Source organism: Pinus tabuliformis, chromosome 9 (genome assembly GCF_031772625.1).
Source record: "Pinus tabuliformis cultivar Carrire ecotype Pingquan chromosome 9, CPIR1, whole genome shotgun sequence".
Classification (NCBI taxonomy): Eukaryota; Viridiplantae; Streptophyta; class Pinopsida; order Pinales; family Pinaceae; genus Pinus; species Pinus tabuliformis.
In genome coordinates, this window is record NC_142307.1 from 1132486004 (window position 1) to 1132502058 (window position 16055).

Genomic DNA, 16055 nt, shown 5'->3' on the forward strand with positions numbered 1-16055 from the left:
TATTTTCCTAGATTTAGTGGAAACACAGATAGAAGATCGGACCAGCACCTCAAGGATTTTCATGATTGCATGGAGCAGCAGGGTATTATTTTTGAAGATGCACAAATGAAATTGTTCATGTACTCTTTAGAAGAAGATTTTAGATTTTGGTACAGAACAATACCTCGTGGTAGCATATCCTCCCTAAAATGTTTTCATAAATCATTCCATCTTTATTGCAAAATATTATATCCACAGAATGCTCTGTTTTAAGATTGTTGCACACATTTTAATGTCAAAAATATCCCTGAGGGTAATGATCTTGTTGAATATGTTTGTGAGACTCCGTTCCAAGAAGATATACACTCACATCGGGAAGCATTTCTCAATGTTCAAGAAAGAAAATAAGGAAACATCATCGAGCTGCAAACAAACCCTCAGAGATCTTATTCAGCCAAGTTCGATGATTCTCCTTCTTATGATGAGTATGAATCTGATGGGAAGTCAAGCGACGATGAACCACAACAGTCCCAGACATGGGAAGATGCACAAAAAAAGAGGCTCCAGACCACGATGCACATCCTTCACCTAGATAACAAGTTTAAGAACCTCCTCCGATTTATGATCCATGTTATTCAGAGGAGGATGTTCAAAGGGAGTCGTTTACCAGCAAGTGGGGAGCAGGCTTCCAGCAACAAATTTTACAAGAAGAGCCCAAAGTTGAAGGACCAAGCAGAGTCTACAACTACCTATCGCAGAAAGATTCTTGGTAGGGATTCTCTATAGACCCTCTAATCTATGACTCTTACAGCTCAGAAACTGAAGATTCTATTGCAGACCCCCAAGAGGGTTGGCCCGTTGACAAATGGGTAGCAAAAGATCAACAACCAGCCTTTCTTGAAAAATGTTATGAAACCAGCTCAAAAAAGATAGAAAAGGGGGAATCACTAGTATTATAGGGACCTAACAAAAAATCCAAGGCTGAGGAGCTGAAAAGTGTTTGTGGCTGCCCTAACCAAGAAGATATTGGTCATCATATTTTTCATGAAAATAAGGCAATTTCAAACTTTCCTTATCAGTTCTATGACCTTGTAGCTAATTACGTGACCACATTCTTAGGTTAGTGTCAGAGGTTATTTATGGAGTATGGATCAAGTCCTTTGCCTAAAGATTTTTCATGGTGCATGCTTATTTTAATTTTTAAATTTCAACAGCATGGAGGCATAAGGTCCAGTACTCTAATGCTGGTCTGGCTCCATTGCAGGGTTGAACTCACTTAGGTGAATTGACCCCAGTACATAAATGATCTCACTCGATGAGAATTTATTTTCTAGTTGTTAGAATTTATATTCCAGTATTTCAGTTTGGTGAGGAAAGCACTCCCTGCAAACAAGGTTCCATGGAGATTTTCTAGTTATATAGCTTCATTATATTTTTTACTCCATGCCCAATGGTGAAGGCTAATGGTCTACAGGTTCTCAGCAACTCGCCAGCAAGGCACTGTCCCCTGTTGGAGCCAATGTTTTCACCCTCTGAAAAGAGAGTTCCAGTTGTGCAAAATTTGTTTTTTAAACTCTAGCCATAGTGACCCATTTTTAACTCTAGCCGAAATCCCTTTGTATTTCCAACTCTAGTCCTGTTCCCCATTCCCTTTTGAAATATCTTTAAAAGCATTCGTAAAACATTACTGAAGGCCTTTTAAAAGGCTTGGATCTGTAAAACTTTATCGTTATCAATCCATTTCCCTTTGTCATACAACTCCGCTCATCTCCCTTATCCTTTTGCAATTGCGATATTGCATATCGCAAAGTTTCCCACTCACCACAATAAAGCTCTATCTCCCCTCACCGATTGCGATATCACAAAATCTGTCGATATCGAATATCGCAATCTCCCCTCCGATTTTCATATCTAAGTCCCTTCTCCGCCTGCCGATTACGATAAGGTCCTCCCCGCCAATCGTGATATTTCCACCTTCCCTTCGATCGCGATAAGGTCCTCTCCACTGATCGCAATAAATCCTCCCACCAACAATTGTGATATCGCAATCAGGGATCGCACAAAAGCATAACTCCCTCCTTTGCTGAACTCCCTTCTGACTTGCGACTGTGATACCAACAGGCCCAGATCAACAGCCCATATTTAATCATCCCGGATCAATGACCCCGATCAGCGAACATTAAAATTTGTATTTCGCTTCCGCTCAGTGGAACGGCGAGGGTATTTTTTGGCATATGGGTCGGAAGCTGAGGTATTAAATCAAGGCATGGAGCAGTTGGAGAGTGATATGGGCTAATCTTGTGGAAACCTCCACAACAAGAAACCCAGGACAACAATGGCCTCAGAAATGAATTCAATTGTTTCGTTGTACGTATTCGGAGAGTAAATGAAGGTATGGGGACTCAGGAAGATTAATTGCTCAACATGGGGCTCCACTGGGGCAGTTAAGTCGAAAGTGACAGGAACCATCCTAACAGCAGGAAAGGCACATCATGGAAGAGACGCAGCCTAACCAAAGGACATAACAGGAACGGCTGAGAGATGTCTTCCTCACCATCAGTCAATTTTCCTTGATTTTTCTGTATTTCTTTCATTTTAAAGAAAGGAATCAAATCTCGATTGTAATGATTTTGGGAAATAGAGCTATCATAGGCTAAAATAGCTAGTCAATCAGATCGATGGCCCTGGCTGAGATATTTTGTAAATTTTGATTCAAATCCCCCCTTCTCTGTATAAATAAGGGGGAGAAACACTTAAAACAGGTTCTGAAATTCTGCACCCAAGTGGTCCTAATTCATGGGTTCCATTTTGGTTCTAATTTCCTGTTCATGAGGGATTAGAGCGACACATGTTGAATGTAATGGACTAGTTATTTGGACCCTTCAAGTATTAATGAAACTCCCTGGTGATTCCAAGCAGATCAATGCGCAATATGTTTCCTCTTTTGTTTATCACTTCATGTATGTTTTTCCCCCTTCAAAATAGTGTAATAAAGCTGTTGGTTTCTCTCTGATTCATGGATTTATCTAAGTTGATAAATAACTGAATTGTCCCTGCGTTTAAGGCAGAGTTACTTCTGTTAGTCTGTAACCTATAGTACCTGTATACAAGATAGATTCACTTATGTTATTCGATTAACTACAGTACCTGTGTCAGCTCGGATTTACTCATGTTTTTTGGCAATAAAGGTACCCATGATATATCTGGCATGAAACCTTAATTAGAGCTTTGCTATTTCTACCATTCCACCTCCTTAATTAGTGCTTTGCTATTTTTACCATTCCACCTCCTCGCTCTTCCATATTTCTGTTGGAACATTGTTTCTCAGGATTATGTTTGCGTACATCCCTACACATCTATTTCCCTCATTTCTCTCCTCCTCTCCACCTTTACTACAACTTCAACTTTAAGCTGCTCCTTGTTGTGTGTCGTCCACCATAACCAGAAATTTTCTCTCTAAGTTTGGCCCAATTTACCCCCTGAATATTCGGATCCATGCATTGTCTTGTGTTTCCCTTAATGAAGGCCTATTGAACCAAGCCCCCCTTTATTTTCTTTTCAAACTTCATGACAATTGAAGTGAAACCAAGAGCCCCCACTGATAATCTTCCATGCACTCCTCTCTTTAAGATGTCTTAGGCACTAGTCTACAATCAACCCAGATGATGTCTATAGGAAGATTTCTATGTCTCCCGAAGCATTCGCACGGCAGGTGCCATTAGAAGCAACAAGTAGAGTAGATTCAAATCTTTTGTTTTAGCAAATTATATAAGCAGTTTGAATCTACAAGGAATTTCTACAATCGCACTTTTCTATACATAGTGTCTTGACATCACATCATATTAACATTGCATGACAGTGGCATTTCATTGACATCACAATACAATAACATTACTTTGTTATGGATCATATATATATAATTGCTAGAGTATATGAGCCACAGGTGAAAGTGTGAGCCACAATTTTATATATATATATATATATATATATATATATAATTGTGGCTCGCACTTTCACCTATGGCTTGTATACTCTAGCTCGCAATTGATTTCTTCGTTGACTAATAATTACGGTGGCTATCATGATCCTTTGTCGCATCATAGTGATTCGCATTATTTATTTTTTTGGTGGATCGAACTTTACAGTGGCTCGCTCTTGGCATGGATATCTCTACACTCTATTATGGATCTCACTCTACAATTGTAATACATTGTTCTAGGAATTAGCTTCATTACCTTTATAGTGGCATCACCTGTGGTGACATCACTATACAACTCGATGGAAAACATTTTTGTACTCTACACGTTATATTACAGTGGTATTATTACAGCGGATCACATTGTCTCGCACTTTATGTATATATGGCTTGTTATTTTAACTGTGGATTGCTCTTAAATATGGCTCACTATAAATAGTGGATCGGGTCTATTTCTTATTTATTTGCTCATGATTTATGTTGGTTCACATATATTATCTGTGATGTCTCATTTCTTTTCCTTGTATAATCGTTTCCTACGGCTCGATCCATACATTGCAATGAATCACTCTCACTACAGTGATTTTATACCCTCCCAATGGCTCATAATATTTTCTGTGGCATGTTATTTATGGATCGAACACATTGATGTATCTTTCACTCTATCACTATATCATAGTTATGAATCCTTCACCCTTTTGCATCATCTAAATCTTGATATTATCACATTGGTTTCACAATACTTTGAACATCCTTATAACTCTATACAGTGGCATCATTGCAATATGATTCACATACTATGTGCTATCTGTGTGACATCACATTTGAGGCTTGACATTATGTAATTAGTATCACTATGAGGCTTGGAAAAAGGCACTATATACAAGGATCTGAAAGTTAGCAAAAATTCTTCACTAAGTAATCAAATAAAACTTCACTAATATGAAGTCCTGAGATACATTGGAAGTGGAACAAAAGGATTCTTTCTTGAGAATGACCTGATGAGTATGTAAATAATTATCTATGAGGAAACCATACTATATTCATAAATAAGGACATTTTAAAATTGTCATATCGATGGACCACAGTTCAGGACATGTATAAAGGTTGGATGTGTTGAAAATGTAACTAGTTTCGATCTTCATAATTGTTGTACTCATTTCAATATGTATCCTATGTAACAAACAAGAGAAGAAAATAAAAATTCATTATCATTAAAGAATGGGTTTCATGCTCTTTATTAATAGTCTTCTAGGTAAAACATGTTCTTCGTGCTTCTAGGGTTTGTTAGGTCTTAGGATTTATTGTCATGAGTCAAAGGAGTCAACATCATGTTTATAAGACCCTTTCAGGAAAAATGTAATTATGAAAAGAATTATTTTTTAGTCTAGAAAGTCTGGGAAACTCCAAACGTACAAGTTGTCCCTAACAGTTACAAGTTGGCCTAAAGGAGGGAATTCAGCCCCTTAGAAAGGTTATATGAAGAATCAATTCGACCTCATTTAGCACTCACTCACTCAAGAAGTTTGGTCTATAAATAAAGAGTTTTATTTGTAGCTCGGAAGCTAAAAAAAAATTGAAAGTCTAAGAGAATAAATAAAGATGAAATATCTTGGTTTTGGGCTCAATCTCTATCACATGTGTGAAGTTCTAGAGTTTCTAGTGCTACAAAATGAGGATGAAGTTACAGGTCCAAGTTGCAAGAGGAGGAAGTGCAGTATCTTTTGGTTGGAAGGAATAATACCCTACCTTGACCTCATTGACCTTGGGAGGAGCTTTCTTGATCTAGGAAGGTCTCAATAGGAAACTGTATTAGGGCTTCTTTAGCAACTATAAGGCCGAAATCATAAGGTCGAAGTTGAAGGATGAGTTACACTAATGAAGCTAGCAGGTTGAAGTTGCACTTTCAAGTTGGTTGGTGGAGATTCAAGGAAAGACTTGTTGGAAGGTTTACTTCATACTTAGAGAAGGACTTGTTCTAGGGTTTGGGTCTTTGTGTCTCATTTTGAAGCAGATTCTATAAGAAGAGAATATTTTTCTGGGTTTTTCCCTGACTGAGAGCCTAATTTTTTTGCCCTCTGTCGTTTTTGTTTCATTCTTGATATTTGTTTGATGAAAATATATAACTAAAGGACACAAGAAGAATAAGTAAGTTTACAATAAAGTATTAAGGTTAAGGAAAATAAGAATTAATAAGCGTCCACTTCACATTTTCCAACAAGATGTACCTTAAATAACTAGAAACAATCTTGCAAAAAATAAAAGACTTATAACACTTTTGAAAAACAAGACTAAAAGAAATGTATGCATAACATCCATGAGATGTCTTTTCTATTCATATAAGAAGGATGAATTTCACCATGAAGTCGACTTGTTTGATTTTGAAGAATGAAAGTCAAAGGACTTTCTCTTTGATGTTCGACAGCTAAAAATCTAAGGTATCATTGATGAAAGAAAATAAGACATGACAAGTATCTATGTATGAACTAGGTAAGATCAAAAGAGGTACACATCATTCTTCACTATTGTGCATAGATAAGACTTCTAGATCATGATTATTGATTTTATGCTCTTTTGAAACTTAGTGTCAAGAAAATATGTTAAAGACTGTCATAATAAGACTAGGTTCTATGGATCAAATCTCTAGTATAAAAGGCTTGTCAACAAAGTTTCTAGGATTTGCATAGAATTTGCAATTCCTTTCGTAATAGACCTTGAAGACCTTACAAATCTATGGTTTTGCAACTAACTCTCTTGTGTGGTTGTAGAACTTTACAGTTGTAAGTGACAAGTCTTGGCATCCAGGGTTTGTAAACCCTAGTAGAGTATGGAATAAAAGGAGAAATCATATAAGTAGAAACACTAACTGACTATTTCCATTGTGAAAGGAAAAGGAAATTAGTTCTTAAGAATGACTAGTATTATAGCATGCTAATGTGGAGACAAGGTTTGATGAAAAACGGTTCAATATTAAGAGTGATTCAAAATTCCTCAAGAGATAAGTATTTAACGTCATATTTATTATTACTAATTCTATTGTTTTTATAGTTTGTCTCCATGTTCTTTAAAACTCTTCTAACCAAGGTTACGGGTCAAGGCAAGCTCTATCTAAAGCTTGACTAAGAAAATGTAAGATTTGAAGGAACATGGCATAGGCTCATGAAGACTATGAAGGAAGGATCAGTTTGACGTATGCATCAAAGAAAACTATTAGATGGAAAAAAGGTTCACTAACCTTGCATGGAAAGAGGGAGTTGTAAATACCATGATAGACATGATATCAAATTAAGCTTAGCAGAAAACCCTTAGAATCTTGTGACCAAAAGAGATGATCTAGAATTTCTAGACCGGTAGTTGATTGGTTCATTCTAGAAACACATTGATTGATGATTGAAAAGCTTGACGCAGAACTATGTTGTAATATGAAGATATACCATACAAAGGAATGTTGACATCGTAGGAAGAAAGTAGCAAAATTTTGAAGAATCCCATATCTTGACTAAAAGTTATTATGATTTGGTACCTCTGATAATGTTGGGATATGGTTTAGCTTCCTAAAAGGACATATTGCAAATGTATGTGAAGAAGTTGGAATGATCACTTGTTTGATGATATTATACTGATTGTTGTTTGATTCAATTTGGGTGCACATGGATTGAGTAAATGGCACTGATGATGGCTTAGAAGAACATGAGGACTGGACATTATTATGAAAGGATAGGCAAGCATGTGCTAACAGTTGTGAGGAAGCTCGGCTCTTTGAAGATGATATATGAACCAATTGATGGAAAAATTGAATAAAGATAGTCAAAGATCTAGGAAGCTCGAATTTTTATATGATGTGATGTTGTTAGGAGCCGAGAAACTATGTCATGAAGATAGAAGTATGAAAGAATTTGGCTCCGTAAAATTTTTGACATCTAAAAAGGTCAAAGCGCGATTATGATGTGATGATGTGAGATAGGAGCTCTTGCAGGTACTACTAAGATCTCCATGGAAGAACAAGTAGGTGATGAATGAGAAAATATGAACCTTATGGTTGAGACTATCTAAGGATTGTGATGATGTCTACCTAGTTGAGAGGGAGTAAGGATCTCCTCCTTGGTTGAGATGAAGTGATGAGGGAGACCATATTATCCATGTGTCGTGAACTAGAAAAAGACTAATAGTTGTAAGTCTATTGAACGCATTGGTAGGGAGAATGAAGGATTGGATAAGCATATGGGACTGGTATTCCTTGAGGATTGGGAATCCAAGATAGGAAGTAGTCCCATGGACCAATACTCTTTAAGGATATGATAGAGTATCCAAGATGAGAGTAGTTGAAGTGGATTGATATTCTTTGAGAATTGGGAACCCAAGATAAGAATAGTCCTAGAAGGACATAGTTGGTGAACATCCTGATGGGGTATGTGGCTTGAGAGGTTGTGGTGTTGGTGTCCATATGTATTCCCCCCAATATTGTGTTCTAATTTAGTGGAGAGTTAGAGCTTGTTAGTTAAGGCTTTACTAAATTTCAATTTGATAATGTTGGTTATGATGTTGATGCTTGAAGATGGCTTATCAATATGACTCTTATGAGAATATTTCAATTTGAGAGTATTCTTATACCGAATGTGGAATTATGAATACCTCCCTAGTTAAGGAGTGTTGAAAAGTGTAACTAGGTTCGATCTTCATAATTGTACTTATTTAATTATGTATATTATGGGTGAATGCATAAAAATGGGTTACACGTTTAGACAAAATGAGGCGATGAAATTTCAATTTTTTCCCCTTTTATCAAATTGAAGTCCTCAAAATTCATATAAGCATTGTGAATTTTGATTCGGAGTAAAAACACAAATTGTGGAGAATTATGTTGTTGTCGTAACGATATTTTTTGTAAAAATATTTAGTGTCATAATATTTCAATTTTCCATTAAATGAAATGCATGTCCTTACAAATTTTCACAAATCTTAAGAGGTATGTGTTTGTTCATGTAGCATAACTTAGTCTAAAATGTGTAATATATATATATATTCGAAGTTGGCGAAGTAATATTTCAATTTCATTTTGCAGACACATGTTCACGTAATATTTTTTTCAATTACTTAAATAAATTAAAAAACCAAGAGTGCCCTTTTGAAGAGGACTCGTATATGTAGATAGTGGTATTTTTTGAAATTTTTCATTGTGTATATTTTATGATATTGATTTTTTATTGTTGAATTGAGGCTTCTGTGATCCATATCAAGTTTATGAGAGCGGCGTACATCACAAGATATTTCATTTGTTGACGCGTTTCAAACCAACCAGTGTGGTTCATCGCCAGGACAAGTTGAAGAATCAGATCCAGCTTTGCATGTTAAATAGTCAGAGCAGAACCTCCAACGACTATAATTCTTGACCAGGCAACAGCTATATTGACTAACGGCTAAATTTGACAGGGAAACTGTTAGTTGGACTAGACCTGAGGCATAACCAAATTTAATTTAAAATAAGTTAATTTAATTGATTATTAAATTGATAGTTAGTTATTTAAGTCCAACTAACCATTTCCCTGTCAAATTTAGCCATTAGTTAACATAGTTGTTGCCTGATCAAGAATTATAGTCGTTGGAGGTTCTGCGCTGACTATTTAACATGCAAAGCTAGATCTAATTCTTCAACTTGTCTTGACGATGAACCACACTGGTTGGTTCGAAACGCGTCGACAAATGAAATATCTTGTGATGTACGCCAAAAAACCTCTCATAAAATTGATTTTTTATTCAACCTCCTTAAAACTGCTCAAAAAAATTCAAACATTATGTTAAAAGAAATTAGATGAAAAATATCATATGAATTCGAAAATGTCAAACTCATATGACATTGGAGAGAGGGTTATTTCATGAAGCCAACATGATCAACCCTGCCACTCAATGATAAATTTAGCCTTAAGTCCGCTAGGGTACAAAATGGTGTTGCAAGAAATTTTGTAGAAGGGGTATTGAAATTGTGGATTTTAGGACTTCAAAGGCTCAATCGAGTGTTTAAATTTCAGATTCAAATAGATCAATTGAGGATTTTTTAAACCCTCGATCGAATCATATACGTGGTTAATGTGGTTATACATGGTTAAAAAAAATGAATCCCATAATTTATCTAAAATTTAAGTTTTTACCATATTTTAAAATTTCAAATATTATTATAATTTTTGTTATTGTGTAATGTAAAAACCTTATTAAAATTAATATTAAAATTAAAATATATATATATAAATATATATATATATATATTATTATTATTATTATAAAAAAATTAATATTAATATATTTTAATGTTAATATTAAATTTATTAATTTTGGGTTAATATAATATTATTAACTTTAATATAATATAAAACTTGTTATATTATAATATATACTAGCACAACCACATTAATAAAGGTGGTTGATGTACGTCGTAAGCATCAACAAAAGAGTCATTAATACAAAAAGAGTCATACAAGCTGACTCAATACGTTAATTTTATTTAACCTATTCTTTTTAATTCTAACACAATAAAATATATAATATCTTTAAAATCCTGAAGTAATCATAACCTAAACCTATCTAGAGAAATAAAACCTAAACAGTTTCAATTGGAAGACATGAAGCACTCTATGTATCTTTGATGGAGGTAGTTGGACCATTAATAATATTTTGGAAAAATTTAGATAATATTTCCATGGAAAATTATCATTTTCTATCCAAGTGAATGTACAACACACATTTGAAACCTTGTGTTATATATATATATATATATATATATATATATATATATATATATATATATTATCAAAGTATTTTAAAAATTTTGAAACATAGAGGAGAGAGATTGAGAGAGAAGGGTGAGAGAGAGGGAGACACAAAGATGGAGAGAGGGAGAGGAGAGAGACTCCGAGAAAAGAGGGAGCTCGAGAGATGGAGCTAGAGGAAAAGATAGGGAAGGAAGAAGTTCAAAACATATATATATAGAGAGAGAGAGTGTGTGTGTGTGTGTGTTTTGGGGTGAGATAGAAAGACAAAGAAGGAGAGATGGAGAGAAGGGGGAGAAAGAATGAGAGAGGGAGGAAGATAGTCAATAGAGTTGCAGGACGAAGCTTGAGAGAGAGAGAGAGAGAGACGAGGGAGAGAGACAAAGGGAGGTGGGAGAGAAAGGAAGAGAGAGAGGACTTGAGAGTGAGGGGGGGAGAGAGCGAGCTAATAAGAAAGACATATAGAGAGAAAAAGGTGTAGAGAGAGAGGGAGTGACAAGGAAGATGAAGAGAGCTCAGGGAGAGAGGATAGTAGAAGGGAAGAGGGATAGAAGGGGAGACATAGGGAGAGAAGGGGAAGAGAGAGGGAGATAGAAAGGGAGGGAGATATAGATAAATGTCGAGAAACAATGTGTATGTTTGTGGGCTGATATAGAGAGATGAAGAAGGAGAGACAAAGGGAGATATAGATATAGATAGAAGGGGGAGAGAGACGAGCGAGAGAGACAAAGGGAGGTGGGAAAGAAAGGAAGAGAGAGAGGACTTGAGAGTGAGGGGGGGAGAGAGCGAGCTAATAAGAAATACATATAGAGAGAAAAAGGTGTAGAGAGAGAGGGAGTGACAAGGAAGATGAAGAGAGCTTAGGGAGAGAGGATAGTAGAAGGGAAGAGGGATAGAAGGGGAGACATAGGGAGAGAAGGGGAAGAGAGAGGGAGACAGAAAGGGAGGGATATATAGATAAATGTCGAGAAACAATGTGTATGTTTGTGGGGTGATATAGAGAGATGAAGAAGGAGAGACAAAGGGAGATATAGATATACATGGAAGGGGGAGAGGGAAGAAGAGATAGATAGAGGAAGGGAGGGAGAGATAGATAGATATGAAGAGAGGGAGTATGTGTGTCTAGGGGGGTGAGATATAAAGACAAAGAAGGAGAGATGGAGGGAGATATCGATATAGATGGAGGGGGAGAGAAAGGGAAGAAAATTGCTTGCACTAGATGCATTGATTTCAGTGTACAAATGTTGATTTCTAATCTTATTTGATTTATTGCATTAGATGCATTGATTTCTGTGTAGATGTTTATTTCTAAGTCTATTTCATTGTTTGCATTAATGCATTAATTTCAATAAAGATGTTAATTTCTAATCTTATTTGATTGAGCTTGCATTAGATGCGTTGATTTCAGCGTAGATGTTGATTCTTAATCATGTTTGATTACTAGCACTAGATGCATTGATTTCATTGTAGATGTTGATTTCTAATCCTATTTGATTGCTTGCAGCATTAGATGCATTGATTTCAGTGTAGATGTTGATTTTTAATCCTATTTGATTGTTTGCATTAGATGCATTGATTTTAGTGTAGATGTTGATTTCTCATCCTATTTGTTTACTTGCATTAGATGCATTGATTTTGTTGGGTGTGGAGCCTGATTATCTTCTTTATTTAGAGGTATCGCACTGTGGGACCCCAGTTCCTAATTGTCGTTAGGGGGGTCCAATGGGGGGAGATGGTGATTTTATGAGCCCCCCCCTAGTGGGGGTTCGGGGGCAACGCCCTCGAAGCTAAAAATAGAGGTGAAATTGCCTTGTAAAATACTATAATTTCGTAGTCAGTCGTTCATTAAGAGGATGATCTGATGGTAGAAGTTATGTTAATTTAGGGTTTTTTGTCCTAGAAGGAAACCCTAGGTTTATATGAGGGAATTGTATTACGGTTGTGTATGTGTATTCTGAACAATAAAGAGAGAGGAGATTGTGTGAGAGCGAAGAGGAAATTACGGTGGATCTGTTGTAGGTTGTATCTCTTCATTTTACTAGATAATATAAAAGGAATGACTAGTTGTTTCTTTGTGGACGTAGCCCAAATTGGGTGAACCACGTATATCTGTCTCTCTTGTTTTATGCATTTTCTGTGTTTTTGTTTCTGCAATATTTTATGTGTTCCATTGCTCTATAATATATAATTTTCTAACAGATTTTTGATTTGTTGTAACTAGATATATGGTGTACATTAATTTCAAGGTACTTAGTTTAACATTGTGCACTGATTTCAGTGCAATCACATAAAAATTATTGACGACATGCATTATGACTAAGTCCTTGTAGATAACCTCAAACAAAATCAAATCAAATAAAACTTGTATTTGTAACTTTTACATCTCCACATCTTTTAAAATTGAATATAACTTATTTCAATCAAATTTGAGTTTTTAAAAAATGAATAAAACGTATTTCAATCATAAAGAATTGATTGAAATACTTGGATAACTACTTGTAAATTAATGAAAGTTGATAACATTATATAAAATTATAGAAATGTTATTATCTATTGTTTTTTGACCTATATATTAAATTTCAATACGATTGACTTATATCATGTTATGACTAAGCTCTTGTAGATAATATCAAAAGAAATAATGTTGAATAAAACATATTTGTTGTTTACATAACATCTTTTAAAATTGAATATAACTTATTTCAATCCTATTCGTGTTTTTTAATTAAACCTTGAGATACAAAATTGATTGAAATACTTTAAAAAGTTGTCCATGCAATGGCATAAGGGTGAGTGACAAAGATTGTTGGATGTGGAGTCTGACTATCTTCCTGATTGTTCAGGGGTTTTTTTTTTGTTTTAATCGTGTTGGATTTGTGTTCCTAACAAGGCGGCAAGGCTATCAGGGGGGGACGACAACTTTTATGAACCCCTTAGGTGAGGTGTGGGGCGCTGCCCCCGGATCTAAAAATAGATTAAATTTTGTCTTGTAAAATATTGTAATTTAGTAGTCAACCTGGGTCGTTCGTTAGGCAAATGATCTGACAATAGAAGTTACGTTAATTTAGGGTCTTTTGCCCTAGAAAGAAACTCTCGGTTTATATGAAGGAATTGTATTGCAGCTATGTATTACTATTTTGAGCGAGAAAGAGAGAGAGGAGGTTGTGTGAAAGCAAAGAGAAACTTACAGCGAATCTACTATAGGTTGTATCTCTTCATTTTGTTGGATAATATAAAAGGAAGGATTAGATGTTTCTTTGTAGCTGTAGCCCAAATTGGGTGAACCACATATATCTGTGTCACTCTTGTTTTATGCATTTCTGTATTTGCTTTTCTGCAAAATTGTAATGCATTTCTGTATTTGTGTTTCTGCAAAATTGTATTTGTTTCATTGCTCCGTTAATTAATTTCTAACAAAAAATTTCATATATATAATTTTTATTATAGTATATAATTCAAATAATTAATTTTTTAAATTGAATTGTAATAACATACATGTTGATTGCACTAAAAAATACTTTCTACAAGCCAATATGAAGCATGATCATAATTCTTTCCATGTTCAACATTAAATTGATACACGATATATTCTAGTTCATTTTAAGTATCAAAGTGACTTCCATCATAACTTAAGATCATACTTATTTTCTTAGTCTACGAAACTGGAAATCAAAATCGTAATATTTTACTAATAAAAGTTATCGTATATAGAAAAATGTTTAAACTAGTGAAATAATTTTAACAGGTCCATAAACTTCAAAAATTAATGAGCATCCATAAATAAGATTAATACAAATCCATAAACTGAAACAATAAGCATCCATAAACTAAAATAATATCCATGTGCATCCATAAATAGTCCATGTATGAAAATATACAAAGTTTGTATCACATGTGAATGTGCCCTAAGAAATAAACCTGAAAATATACAAACTATCCACTCTAAGTACCACCAAAACTCCTATGTGAGTTCTGTCGCGCAAAGTAAATAGCCATTAACCGGTACTACGATATAACACATTCAAATTCAAACTAATTAGATCATTATTTGTGCAAAATAAACAATTTTGAACCACATTTTTAATTACATATACATGGATCTACTAACCTCAGTCGAGTCCAAATGCAATTCAGATAAGACGAAGGTCTGATGAATCTGGGTTTGGTGTTCCCGTACTTGTGGCTCAATAATTAGGGCCTGCACCGATGGACCCGCATCATCAGTGCCTATAAACCCAGTGTCTCACTCATGTCTCCACATAATAGTAGCATCAACGGCACTTTGCATATGGGTCTGAATACACAATGGCAAGAACAAATTAATTATCATATATTTGTAACTTGATAAAAAAATGTTGAAACCTTAGGAATAAAAACGTTTACCTCAATTGTTGGTCGAAATGGTTGTACATAGTGACTCTCCTCCACATTAGTGAACATATGAGGTGGAGGCGGAGGTGGAGTAGAATCGATGGAAACATGCTCTAGTTGAGGATGGCCTGGATGATCAACTGCCCCCTAGGATGACCTCATAAGCTCATCCATGTAGTTAGGTTGTGTCTACATGTTATCATGAACTTATTGATATAAATGCAATCTAATACGAACTAGAAATTAATATAAATAATTATGCATAATTTGACAATAAAAGAAAAGTTTTGTATATATGTGTGTGTGTGTGTGTACCTGGTATGTGTCACGCAGGTCGTGCACCCTCCAAGTCTCACGAATGACATCACGATACATACATGTATATGTCAAAAGTTGGTCAAAGGGTAAACTCGCAAAAAATGCATCATCATATAAGGGCATTGGCAGGTCACGAATCAACGGCGGTGGTCCCATAATCTCTCCACTCAATGCAACATGTGCATTGACCAATTATATCTACATGTTGTCTGCAATAATCTCCCTAGTCTCACCACTGGGCTATGACAACTCCTCTAGCTCTGTTAGCAATACCAAGCTCCGAGACAGTAGTGGCAAGAATATCAGAGGTGGTGGTACATGCCTAGGGTCCCTACGAGCACCCTCGCGCTCATAAGTACGTCCCAAGCTAGTTCCATAATAATGAGCTTTGGTATCAGTGTAATCCAGCCTCATATGTAACACGAACTCTGCATACAAATGCTTGGAAAAATAAATGGCGCCCTGGTCATGGTGGGGAAACTGGCCCCAAGCACCAATGAATATATCATACATAAAAGAGGCTACATTAACATTCCTAAAATATTTCAATGGAATCAGACCTTTATGTCTAGTAGGGCAATCTAGAGGGATGTTGAACAACTCCTCACGAACATCAATGTCCTTGGTGTCTTCTTTCACCACCTCATGCC